At 42.9% G+C, this 12129-nt stretch overlaps 1 protein-coding gene across 5 annotated transcripts in view; it reads right to left on the reverse strand.

The window, feature by feature from the left end:
- TENM4 (teneurin transmembrane protein 4) overlaps positions 1 to 12129 on the reverse strand; it is a 2813748-nt gene that overhangs the window by 286761 nt on the left and 2514858 nt on the right. The gene's annotated exons all lie outside the window — the stretch shown is intronic.

Raw genomic sequence — 12129 nt, forward strand, 5'->3', positions numbered from 1 at the left:
TCCTGCCACTCTCTGCAAACTCCCTGGGAGCAAGAGCATTGGACAGCCTTTTCCACCTTTGTATCCTGAGTCTAGCATAGTGCCCGGCATGCAGTAGGCACTAACAAAATATTTGCTGAATAGGTGAGTGGTAGGTGTCTCATACATTAGGATCCTCAAGTTCTAATAGGTGCAGATAAAATAATTTTATAATTTTAGGACATTAGTATACTGTCAGTTCCAAGATACAGGAAGTTAGTATGTTTTGACCTCAAGTTTCTAGCATGCCAGGGTTCTGATTCTAAAACCCCAGTTTTGTGAGCATACTCCCAGCTCTTCAGAAGGAGAAGGTGAGGGCCTAGTACAGGATCTTTGAGATCAGATCATTTGCAGTATGACCTGTGGCTGGCCTTTAGACATGTGCAGTACATCGTCCACAAGAGAGGGAACATAAGCACAAACATATAAAAGTATACAGTACAAGACAATGCATCCACTTAACAGCAAGGGCTGCTTCTTTTCTTCCACCTTTACTGATAGAAGGCTGAAAAAATAATCAGATTTACCCAGCTTTTCAAAGAGACTGAACTTTAGGAAACATAATGCAGCCCAGATATGTCATTATAAAATTCGGCAGAGCTATAAGGGAGAGGTGGCATAGAGCCGATATTTGGGGGCAAGAGTAGGTTTTTGTGGTCTATCTACCAAGAGTAGCTCTCTCAGTTCACAGCCACCAAATCCTGAAGGATTCTGCAGGTTTCGTGATTCTTATGTCAACTCCTGAGCCTAACCACATGTGATGACATTTTATAGAGAAGCTGTCTATGCCATCTGATTCATAGTAGAAATTTAGTAAGAGCAGTTGAGATAGCAGGTACAACCTCTGCATTGCTCTGGGTTCTGCTTTCTTTACCTAAAAATCTGGGTTAGGATTCTCTTCAAAATCATCTAAACCAAGGGTTCCCAATTCACCTTGTGAGACCCTTCCCCAACACCACTTATTACACAGCATTTCTGTGCAGGTGCTCAATCCTTTCTCTGAACTAGCTTTGACTTTAGTTCTGTTATCACATTTCCCATAGTGTCTTTGCAGTTATCTGAAATTGTCTCACATAAAAATATATGCCATATTCTTGGGGTGGAGTTCATTCTTGGAGTGGGTTTTGGAGTTCAACAGAATTGGGGTTTGCATCATGACCGAGTCTCCTATTAGTTGTATGATCTTGGGAAAATGACTTCCAGCTCCTTGTAAGTTGGGCACACCTCCCCTTTCACACAATTGAGAGGACTAAGGATACCATATCTGAGCACACAGTATGCATGAGCAAGTAGGGTCAGCACTCAACAAATGTTCATTAAATTGAATGAAACCACCTCCCCCTACCCCCGAAGAACCTTATTCATGATTCTGCTTCCCTTGCAGTCTCCGTTTTGGAAAGATTTTGTCGACCAGGCTGCATTTATTAAGCAAATATACATTCATTTCCTCCTCTTTTATTAGTCAAAGACATCTTATAATCTCCAATCAGAGCTTCTGATGAGCTTGAGATAACCAGTACCATACCATGCTGAGTTGTTAGAATTTCAGACAAAAGTTAAGAAACATGATATGTTGTTCTAGGGTGCTAGTTACAGCCTCTTCCTGAGTAAATCTGTCAAGCTTTATGAAATAAATAGTTCCAGAACTAAGTAAATTGTTCTATCACAAATTTCAGACCCGAGGCTGGGAACAGCACAGTGCCCTGGCCTCATGCCTGTTTCTTCTGCCTTCATCCAATCTCCAGGCAGGCCTCCACTCACTTCAGGTCTTAGGGTTGCTCTGAATGTTTATAGCCTAACATTCCAAGCACCTAACAAAGTGCCAGGCCCTTAGTAGGTGCACAATTACCTCATGATGTTTCTGTGAAGTACAGATAGTGTTGGAAACATGTTAATTCCCTTCCTCCTATTCATCAGCTGCTGTTAATTTATGTGGTCCCCAAGTAAGGTACACAGAACCATCCCCAAGAAAATGTTAGAAATATTTATTTTCTAATCCCATTCTTGGCTAATATCTGTTTTGTATACATTTTGTAACGTATATATTAGTGCTTGAAATACATGTAACAAAATGCATTGCTGTATAAATTTGGCACCTAAAGAAGCGAGGCAATGTGGTAGTAAGAATATGGATTCTGGAGCCAGATCCTACATTTGAATTCTAGTTATATTACTTGCTAGCTCAGTAGTAGTGACCGCAGGCAAGTTACTTTATCCTCTGTGCCTCAATTTTCTCATCTATATAATGGAAATTAAAGGATAAAATAAAAAAGAATGCCTACTTCCCAGGGTTGCTTTGAGCATTAAAGGAATTAAAACAAGTAATATGTTAACAACAGTGTGGCAGCCAGTAAACACCTAACAAACATTAGATGTGCTATGCACAAATATGTATGTATAGAGTGAGGGGCAGTAACTTAATTTTCCCTCTTCTTTTTTATAAGAGCTGTGCATGCCTGCCAAAGTATGGCCAACACTGCTTCATTCCACAAACACTACCTTAATACCCAGTGACTAGCAGAAGACAGTCCCATGTGTGGATGGGACATACATTTCTTCTGGAGGAAAGGAGAAAGGCTTTCTGGAGCCACAGAGAATTCCAGTGGGAAGAGATGGAGGGATAGGGGCATGAGTACCCATGGCAGAGAGAAGAATACCGTGGCCTAGGGCCCTTGGCCTTCACCTGATCTCCAGCAACCTGCCCCCCCGCCCTTTTGCTTCCTAAGTCTCCTGTGCTACCGCTCACTTCCCACCAAGCCCGCTGAGACTTGTGGAGACACACTGGCCTGCTCTCACTTCCACGAACGCAGGGCTCTACATTTGCCCGTGTGCCAAGTTAAACAACTTTAGGGCACTGTTTACAGTGCATCTATTTGAATGGCACGCCCTGGACCACAACTACAAAGTTTCTGCCCGAGTTCCTGCCCATACTGTTTTTCTCCCTGAGCACATCCTTTACTCTCCTCTCTTCCCCATCACTACCACCCCATGTGTCTCACGAGCTCCCACTCATCCTTAGAACCCAACCTCCTGTCACCTCCCCTGGGAAGGCTCTCCTGATGCCACAAGCCTTGGTTTGGGACCTCCGCTGTGTGCCCACACAGCAACCTGTACCTTCCCTGTCGCAAAATTTCCTGTGCTGCGGTGTTTACCTCTGTGACTGCCCACTAGCCTGCCTGGCTTGCCCATTACCATGTTCCTCAGTGCCTAGCACAGTGTCTGGCGCATAGAAAACACTGGTAACAACTTGTTACATGAAGAGGTGATGGACAGAAGGGAAGTACCTTGATCATGGCACAAAGGGTCTATATAAAGAGAACAGTGAGAAAGAAGTCTCTGAACAGTAAGTTCAGGTCTTGAACACAAAGACAAGGAGGTCAGACCTTTACTGGGAGTTGTGGAAATTTTTAAAGCAGGAAGATGATAAGACCAGGGCTGTGCTTTAGAAGGATCTCCTCTTTAAACTTAAGGCATCTGCTCTGCCACTTATATCTCCTTTCCAAATGCTCAGCTCAGCCAGGATGTTGGAAACCCACATGACTCTGCCTTTGCTGGGGTGCGGGGGGCGGAGGGGAGATCCATGTTTTTGAAGGCAAATAAGGATGCCTGGTACCAAGGGACCAGGATTGGGGTTAAGGGTTGCCCTCTCATGCATCCTGGTCATCAGCTGAAGGGAATTTGATATTGTAGAATTTTCCACAGTGTCCATGGCAAAATGAGATGGGATGATTGGCAAAAAGCTCTCTAAACCTGATTCCAGCAATGATGGGGGCCAGTGAAGGGTGGAGGAAAGCCATCCATGTTTCCTGAGAGAAGGTCTCTGAGAGCCTACTTCTAGCTCATACTGGATAAGGATGGAGAAAGAAATCCTCAGAGTGAGAGAGTGAAGACACCCATATGGTTGGGGTGGGGATGAGGTGGGGCCAGGAACAAACACTTGCAGAGCTCCTTCTGGAATTCAGGAACTGAGCCAGGTCCTTTACAACAAACCTATCAGTAGGACAATCATCCCCATTTTCAAGGCTTAGAGAAGTGAAGTGATTTGTCTGTGGTCATAGAAACTGGGTAAGAACCCATAACGTCAATGCTGTTTCCACTGAGTGGCATGAATGAAATTTATCAGGCCTAGTTTGGTGGGGAAGGGGACATGGAAGCCTCTGTCCATCAAGTGAAACACATCTAAAGTGAAAAGACCATAGGCTTCCTGTCTTGGAGGCCAGGGATCAGAGTCCAGTTTCCCATGGGTTATGTGACCTTAGGTAAGTCATGTTACCTCTCTGTTTTCTCCTTTGAAGACTGGAGTGCTAATATCTACTGCAAAGGGCTGCTGAGGGGATTGATGCTATGACACTTGTAAGGAACCCAGCGGTCTCATGGAAAGGGCTCAGCCAACACCAATTTCCTCTGCCATCCTGCCAGCTGTGGTCTTTCATAGTAAGAACAGGGTGGTTTTTGGAGAATAAATGATGACAGCCTGCCAATGACACCTTTATCAATGTGGATTTCTTGTCGATGTCCTAAAAAGAAGATGGTGTTAAGGAGGTAGTGGTGCTATATGAAACGAACACATGACAAGGGAATCCTGAGATCTGCAGAAAGAACAATTTCAGTTACTCACATCTTTGTGTGAATTGATGGTAGCCTGCCTTAGCATTTGAAGTGTAACCTATAACTAGGAAAAGACAGTTTTCAAGGAAGAGCCTTCTAGCATTGTGGATTCCAAGTGTGTCATTGGAGAATGCCATGAGCCTGAGGTGTGAAGGGCCAGCTGATGGACAAATTTATTATTCCATCAAGGAAAGAAAGACCATGAACAAATTGGACATTTTTTTTACACTTTTCTTAGCAGTCTTGAGGAATCCATCAGAATCTTTTTAATCTATGCTAAACTGCATGTAGGGTAGGATAGGGATAATCACAGCCTAGTGTAGGGAAGTGTGAATCCCATCCGAAAAGCCAGAGCACTGGCTGTGTGCTGCGGGGAGGGCATTTTCTCCCCAGGCACTTCCCTGGATGATTGAAAGAGCCTCCTAATAACCTTTAAACTGGCAGCCCTGCATTTTATAAGCCTGTACGTAAAACACTTAGCATAGTGCCCAGTATACAACAATTAATAAATGACATCTAGACAAAAGCAAAAAAACCCTTAGACCTACACAGGTACCTCATCTCATGGAATGCTGAGCTGATGGATTTGTCCCACTGGTGAGGCCTCCTTTCTAGAAATACTCTAGTCCCTCCACTTAAAACCAAATGCATTTCTTCTCTTCTCATGCGCTAGCCTCATGCTAGGGCAGCCAGTTGCCTCACTGAATAAATAAAATCCTTCTAAGCTCTGAGCAGAGGATGGAATACTGGGATCTCCTTCTGACAGAAGGTTTGAGGCTGCTGGAGGACCAGAAACTTCACTGCAGGGCTGCATGTCCTGTTTTTGACTTTAGTGAGTGACATTCCCATCTACTGCTTAAACAGCCTTGCTTGCCCAACCGGACAGCAAGCCTCTCACCTCTGTGTCCTGGCCTAGAGCAGAGTCTCAGCTCAGAAGAGGTTTGCATAACTGGTTCCCACAGTTATTTGAAATGGATCGAAGCTCACTGCTCCAAAGGATGTCAAAGTGCTAGAAGGGCTAGGGGGCTAGAGAGACCATACATTGTTTGTCAGGGACAGTCCTGATTTGCAGCTGTTATCCTGCATTAATTAACAATAGTGTCCCACCTTTTCACTAACATGTACTGATTTGGTTAGTTAATTAGATGGCCACCCTGTTTCAGGGCAGTATAGATTCAGCTCCACATCAGAGACTGCAGTCTGCTGCATAGACTAAAGGACGAGAGATATCTGGGTGTAGATCAACAATGTGCCGGACCCTGGCCAAGTCCTCTGACAGCTCTGGCCCTCATCTTCCTCATCAGGGAGTCAGACTAAAACACTCTTTTGTTCTTTTGTAGGAGTAATAGTAGTGCACATCTCGGGAGTTATTCTGTGTAGAGGAGACCATAAAAAGAGTGAAGGATGAAAATGGTCTCAGTTACAATGGCAAGTCAACTCATTAAATGGTTAAATTGAAAATTTATATGAACGTATTGGAAAAAGGATTGCCTGAAAAAGAAATCTTTAACAAGGATTATCAATGATATGGGCAGTTTTTCATTTTTTAAATATGATTTTGTATCTTCAATTCTTGTACAACGACCACATACAGTTCTTATAATACTTCTAAAATGATTTTTAAGACTTCAGAAGAAAAGGAAACAAATGTGAAAATACCAGGCACCTAGCAGGTGCTAAGATGGATGTCAGTTTTAAATACAAACAAGATGGTTTGTCCTGATGTTGGTAGCATCATTTGATATAAACTGATTTTTAAAATGTGAAAACCTTTTAACTGAGCAATTATACTTCTAGCAATTTACCCAAGAACATAATCATGACGTTTCAAAAGAATTGCTTATAAGAATATTCATCACAAAAAAAATTTAAAAAAAGAATATTCATCACATTATTTGTAAGAGTAAAAAGTAAAATTAAAAAAAAATGTTAAAAAGGAAAAACATCTTTAATGTTAAAAGTGCCTAATTATGTAAAGTAAGGCATAGCAGTGCAATGTCAATATGCAGACATTATGTCACATTTGTAAAGAATGTTTAGGGACATATGAAGTAGGATATAAAAAACTATGCTGCGGGGCACCTAGGTGACTCAGACAGTTAAGCATCTGCCTCCGGCTCAGGTTAGGATCCCAGAGCCCAGGGATCTAGCCCTGCATTAGGCTCCCTCCTCAGTGGGGAGTCTGCTTCCCCCTCTATGTCTGCCCCCTGCTAATGTTCTCTCTCTCACTCTCTATTTCAGATAAATAAAAATCTAAAAAAAAAAAAAACTACAATGCAAAACTGTATAAAAAGTAATTCTGGCATTTGCTTAAATGTGTGTGTATGTGTAATTTGTACAAAAATGTTGACACTACCTTAAGGCAGTAGAATTATGAATGCATTTTGTTTTTTTCTTTATATTTTTCTATGCTTTCTAATTCTTTCGAGGAGCAAATGTAATAATGAGATTTAAAAAATAAAAGTTGCTTTAAGAAGGAGAAAACACACATGCGGGAATGTAGGTAGCAAAGACAATGGCTTCTGCTTTGGGTCTCTAGTGGGATGAGTGTAGCAGAGCTGCAGCCTGCTGGGCTCAGACTTGCTTTCTTTTCCAGCCTGTTAGATCTAGTGGGTCTTACTCCCCCGGCTGGGCAGCTCCCACTAAGTCAACTCTCCACTCTTCTCCCCAACGGTGGTTATTTTCAGAAGCAGGTCTGGGGCCATCTGTCTCTGTGACTTATGCTGGGAAAATGGTCTCTGGAAAACAGGACGCAGTAAATTTCTCAGGCTCAGCTCATTTGATCTCCATCCCTCCTCCTTATAGGTTTCTCAGGGCCATTTTTGGTGTGTGTGTGTGTATGTGTGTGTGTGTGTATGTGTGTGTGTGTGTGTGTGTGTGTTTTAAAGCATTCACCAGGAAAGGAACTTTGCTTTCACCTGTTTGCCTGGGGAGGCCCAGTTCCTGGAGCACCTCCACCTCAATCCTGAGAAGGGAGTATTAAGGTCTCCCCACTGTTCACTCAGGGGTGGCCGGCCAGCTAGTCCACCTGTTTGATACGGGTGTATTAAATGAGGACATTCATTGGTTTTCGGATAATAACAACTTTATTGAGATATAATTCATATACTATACAAGTCACCCCTTTAAAGTATACCATTCTATGATTTTTAGTATATTCACAAAGTAGTACAGCCATCACCATAGTCAATTTTATTTATTTTTATTCTTAATTTTTTTCTACCATAGTCAATTTTAGAATATTTTTGTATCACATGCCCTCCTCCTGCCTCCCAAAACCCTATACTCATTTCTGTCTGACCTCCTGGAACCTTGGGCAATCACACAAATCTACTTTCTCTCTATAGATTTATCTATTCTGGACATTTCATAGAAATGTAATCCTGTGACATGTGCTCTTTTGTGGCTGTCTTCTTTCATTTAATATAATGTTTTCAAGGTTCATCCATGTTGTAATATGCATCAAAACTTTATTTCATTTTACTGTCGAATGACACTGCGTTACATGGACAGGCCACATTTTATTTATCCATTCATCAGTTGATGGAATCTTGGGTTGTTTCTACATTCTGGCTAATTCTGAATGAGTTGCTATACACCTCTGTGTACAAGTTTTTGTGTGCATGTCTGTTTTCATTTCTCTTGGGTGGATACCTAGGAGTGGAAATTCTGGATGGCAATAACTGTTCAACCTTTTAAAGAGCTGCTGGACTGTTTTTCAGTGGCTGCACCATTTTACATTCCCACCAACAGTGTTTGAGAGTTCTAATTTCTACACATCTTTGCCAGCACTTTTTATTACCTGACTTTTTGATTATAGCCATTCTCATGGGTATGAAATGGCATCTCATTGTGGTTTTGATTTGCATTTCCTGATGGCTATGATGTTGAGCATCCTCTCATGTGCTTACTGACCATTTGTATATCTTCTTTGAGAAATGTCTATTCAGATCCTCATTTTGAAATTGAGCTATTCGTCTTCTTTTTTTTTTAATTTTTATTTATTTATGATAGTCACACACAGAGAGAGAGAGAGAGAGGCAGAGACATAGGCAGAGGGAGAAGCAGGCTCCACGCACCGGGAGCCCGACGTGGGATTCGATCCCGGGTCTCCAGGATCGCGCCCTGGGCCAAAGGCAGGCGCCAAACTGCTGCGCCACCCAGGGATCCCATTCATCTTCTTTTTTAAAGGTAGGCACTGATTCTTTCATCAAATATTTATTTGTGCCCACCTCATGCCAGGCACTGTTCCAAGCATGGAGAACAAAGTCTTGTCCTCAGAAGCTTACATTTCAGTAGAGGAGAATCAACAAATAATCATACGGAACAAAATTGAGTGGTGATAGATGCTGTGAAGAAAAGTTCAGTGCAATGACAGATTTGGAGTGATGGGATGGGTGTGCTATTTTAGTTAAGATAATCAGGGAAGGCCTCTCAGAGGAGGTAATATTCAGGCAGAGGCCTGAGATAAGTGAAAGAGTGAGCCATCTAAACATCTGAGGGAAGAGCTTTCCAGACAAAGGACCTAGCAATTGAGGAGCAGCAAAGCAGCTAATACAGGTCACCATGTCTCTTCCCCTACCCCAACCTGAAAGCAGAGCGTAAGCTGCAAAGGCATAAAGAAGCAATTACCATTAATTTATACGGAAAAGTTTTTGAGCATTACCAGACCCCACAATAACCTCCCTTAGGCTTTTCTGATACCTTAGGACACGTCTTGCTAATGGCTGAACAAAATAAATCAAGAGAAAGCACAGATGCTCACAGACACAGTTCAAAGCTCTGGCGGCTTGATGCTGAGATGCTTAGTTCCCAGGGAAGGAGCTTGGGGGGCCGCTCTTGCTGCTTAGGGTGCACACTGCCTGTATAATGGCTCAGTGCAACCCAAACTCTGAACATGATTTGGCTTTTTGCCCTTTTTGGTAAAAGTGAAAGTCCTCTTTGGATCTCTTCCAGTGTACGGAAACAGGTACTAATGTAGGTCTTTCATAAAAGTAAAATGGTGCAGCGAGAACTTCGGAAAAGTGAGGGATGCCCAGATAGGTGGAGGAGTATAAGGAGAAGAGTGCTAGGAAATGAACCCTGAGAGGTTGCCAGGGGCCGGAAGACAGATGTGCAAATACTACAAACTGAAGGCCACTATGCCTATGTGTTTCTCTTAGTGAGTTCCCTGAGGGCAGGGCTGGTCTTATTTGTATCCATATGTATGCAGTTCCCATGTGATTTCATATATCCTGGGTACCTAGAACGTACTGAAATCTATTTTAACTGACTTAACTTCTAATAAAAACAATTCATGTGAATAGTGTTTATTCCATACCTTACACAAGGTTTTCACATCCATGATTGTATTTTATCCTTTCTACATTCAGGTGAGGTTATGACCATCATCCCCATTTTACAGACAAAAGATACTGAGGCTAGGAGTGGTGATGTGACCTGTGCAAGGACATACAACTGGAAAGGGGCTAAGTGGGATTTCAACTTTGGGGAGAGGCATCACGTAAGACTGGATTTAGAACCGGTTATTGTGGTTTGGGGCAGATTGCTTCACCTTTTAGACTGCTGGGATCTTCAGGATTTGAGCCTAATTTCCAGGGGTCCTGTGGAGAGTAAATATGAGCAAGCATGCATCTCTGGGACTGACAATGGTCCTGGTGTATAACAGATGCTCAACAGTGGTAGCCGTCCCCCACTTCTCTTTTATTACCAACCTCAGATGTACACCAGGCAGCCTCTGCATGGGAGGCCCTCACTGGGTACTGGGAACACAGAGCCAAGATCAGCCCTTCCCCTGGAAGGGAGCCTGGTTGCATGGGTGAAAGAAACTGAAACACACTATTTCATGGTAGATGGGCCAGAGGAGGTAGAGGTAGAGGTGCCAGAGGAGGGGTATGAGCAGTGAGGGAGTTGTTGGAGGATAAGGGCAGGGAAAATGGAGGCCCATGGAACTTCAATTGTTAGCCGCAAGTACCAGGGTTCTCACAGCTTCTCTGAACCTTTCCCAGGAGTTGGTCCAAAGGGGTTTAAGACGGTCCAGCCAGGTCTCTGGAGGCTCAAACCAGGCCAGACGGACGGTCCACCTTCTGTGGGACGTGGGGAGAAGGGAAGGCACAAGGCAAACTGGCTTACCTAAGCCTGTCAAATCTGCTGGTGAACATGAGTATGGAGCCACTGAAATTCATGGCAGTCCTTGAACAATCTGTGGTTACAGAGTGCTCTGTTCAACAGAAAGGCTCCAGCTTGGAACGTTTGCACTGAGATTTGATTAAGAAAGTATTCAAACAGCTGTTTTCAAAGTCATTTATAACTTCCTGGGATCTAAAATATATATTTGTAATTTATACATATGTACAAAGATACATATAATTTCCCTATATGTATTTCCCTCCCCAATTCAATTTACACAGCTGCAAAATTCCAAGCTCCCAGACAAAGGCAAGAGTACAAGCTGACTGTCAAGCTTCATTTCTACTCAAATACTGTGGGATGGTGGAGGAAGTAAGTACAGAGGAAAGAGGTAGAGATAAGAGGCAGGGAGCTATGGAGGAAGAAGGGCCTAGTTGTTGGATTGAGCGGTAGGGACTGATATTAATTGAGCACCTACTATGTGCCCTTCATATCCTTCACCTCAATCCTTACAACCCCCTGCAAAGGTGTTAGATCTCTCCAAGCATGATCTCTCACAGATGCAGAATCTGAGGTTCAAGATCATCTAGTGGTAGGGTGGGCCAGGCCTTGTTTTAGTGGACCTTGAGCCCACACTATCCCACTAAAATAACCCAAATGAATAACAGTAATAAACACAAGAATGTGCATTTGTAAACCAAGGGTTTACTTCCCTGATCTCTCATTAGCCATGGATGGGGGCTGTGCAATAACATTTAAAGAGGTTACATGGTGTGCTCAAAGCCACAGAGCCAGTGAACGTGGACCTGGGGTTCCAACCCAAGTCACCTGAGCCCACAGCTACAATTCAATTCATCTTCCATACAGACTTAATGGGGGAGTCCAGATTAGTATCATCAATGAGCTAGGCAAAAATTAACTGGGGGGAAAACCCCATATAAAATAAAGACAGAGATGTTTGTTTATCATTAGTGCAGTTTTCTGGATATTGATTATATTTCAATAAAAAGTTCTAAAAAATAACAGAAAATCTTATGGCATAAGCATATAAAGTGAGCATATACCAGGAGGCATATCCTTGCCTGGTTTTCCTCCCCAGATGCCCTGGTTCTAGACAGTTTTCCTTGAGCTTCCTCACTGTACCAAAGCCTCTGCTCCCGTTAGATTTCTACAAAGCTTTTTGAAACTTGTTTGAAAGCCCAAACATAGTAGGGGCCAAGCTTTCTGGAAATTTCTTTATTCTCACTCCAGGAAATCTTTAAAAATCAGGGAAAGTACTCTCAATCTCAAGAAAGCTTTGAAAAAAAAATCAATGAGGGGCAGGGGGAGAATGAACAGGTGGAGAAATGTCCACCCAAATCTTGCCCCCCCAAG

This window comes from Canis lupus, chromosome 23 (assembly GCF_048164855.1).
Source record: "Canis lupus baileyi chromosome 23, mCanLup2.hap1, whole genome shotgun sequence".
NCBI lineage: Eukaryota > Metazoa > Chordata > Mammalia > Carnivora > Canidae > Canis > Canis lupus.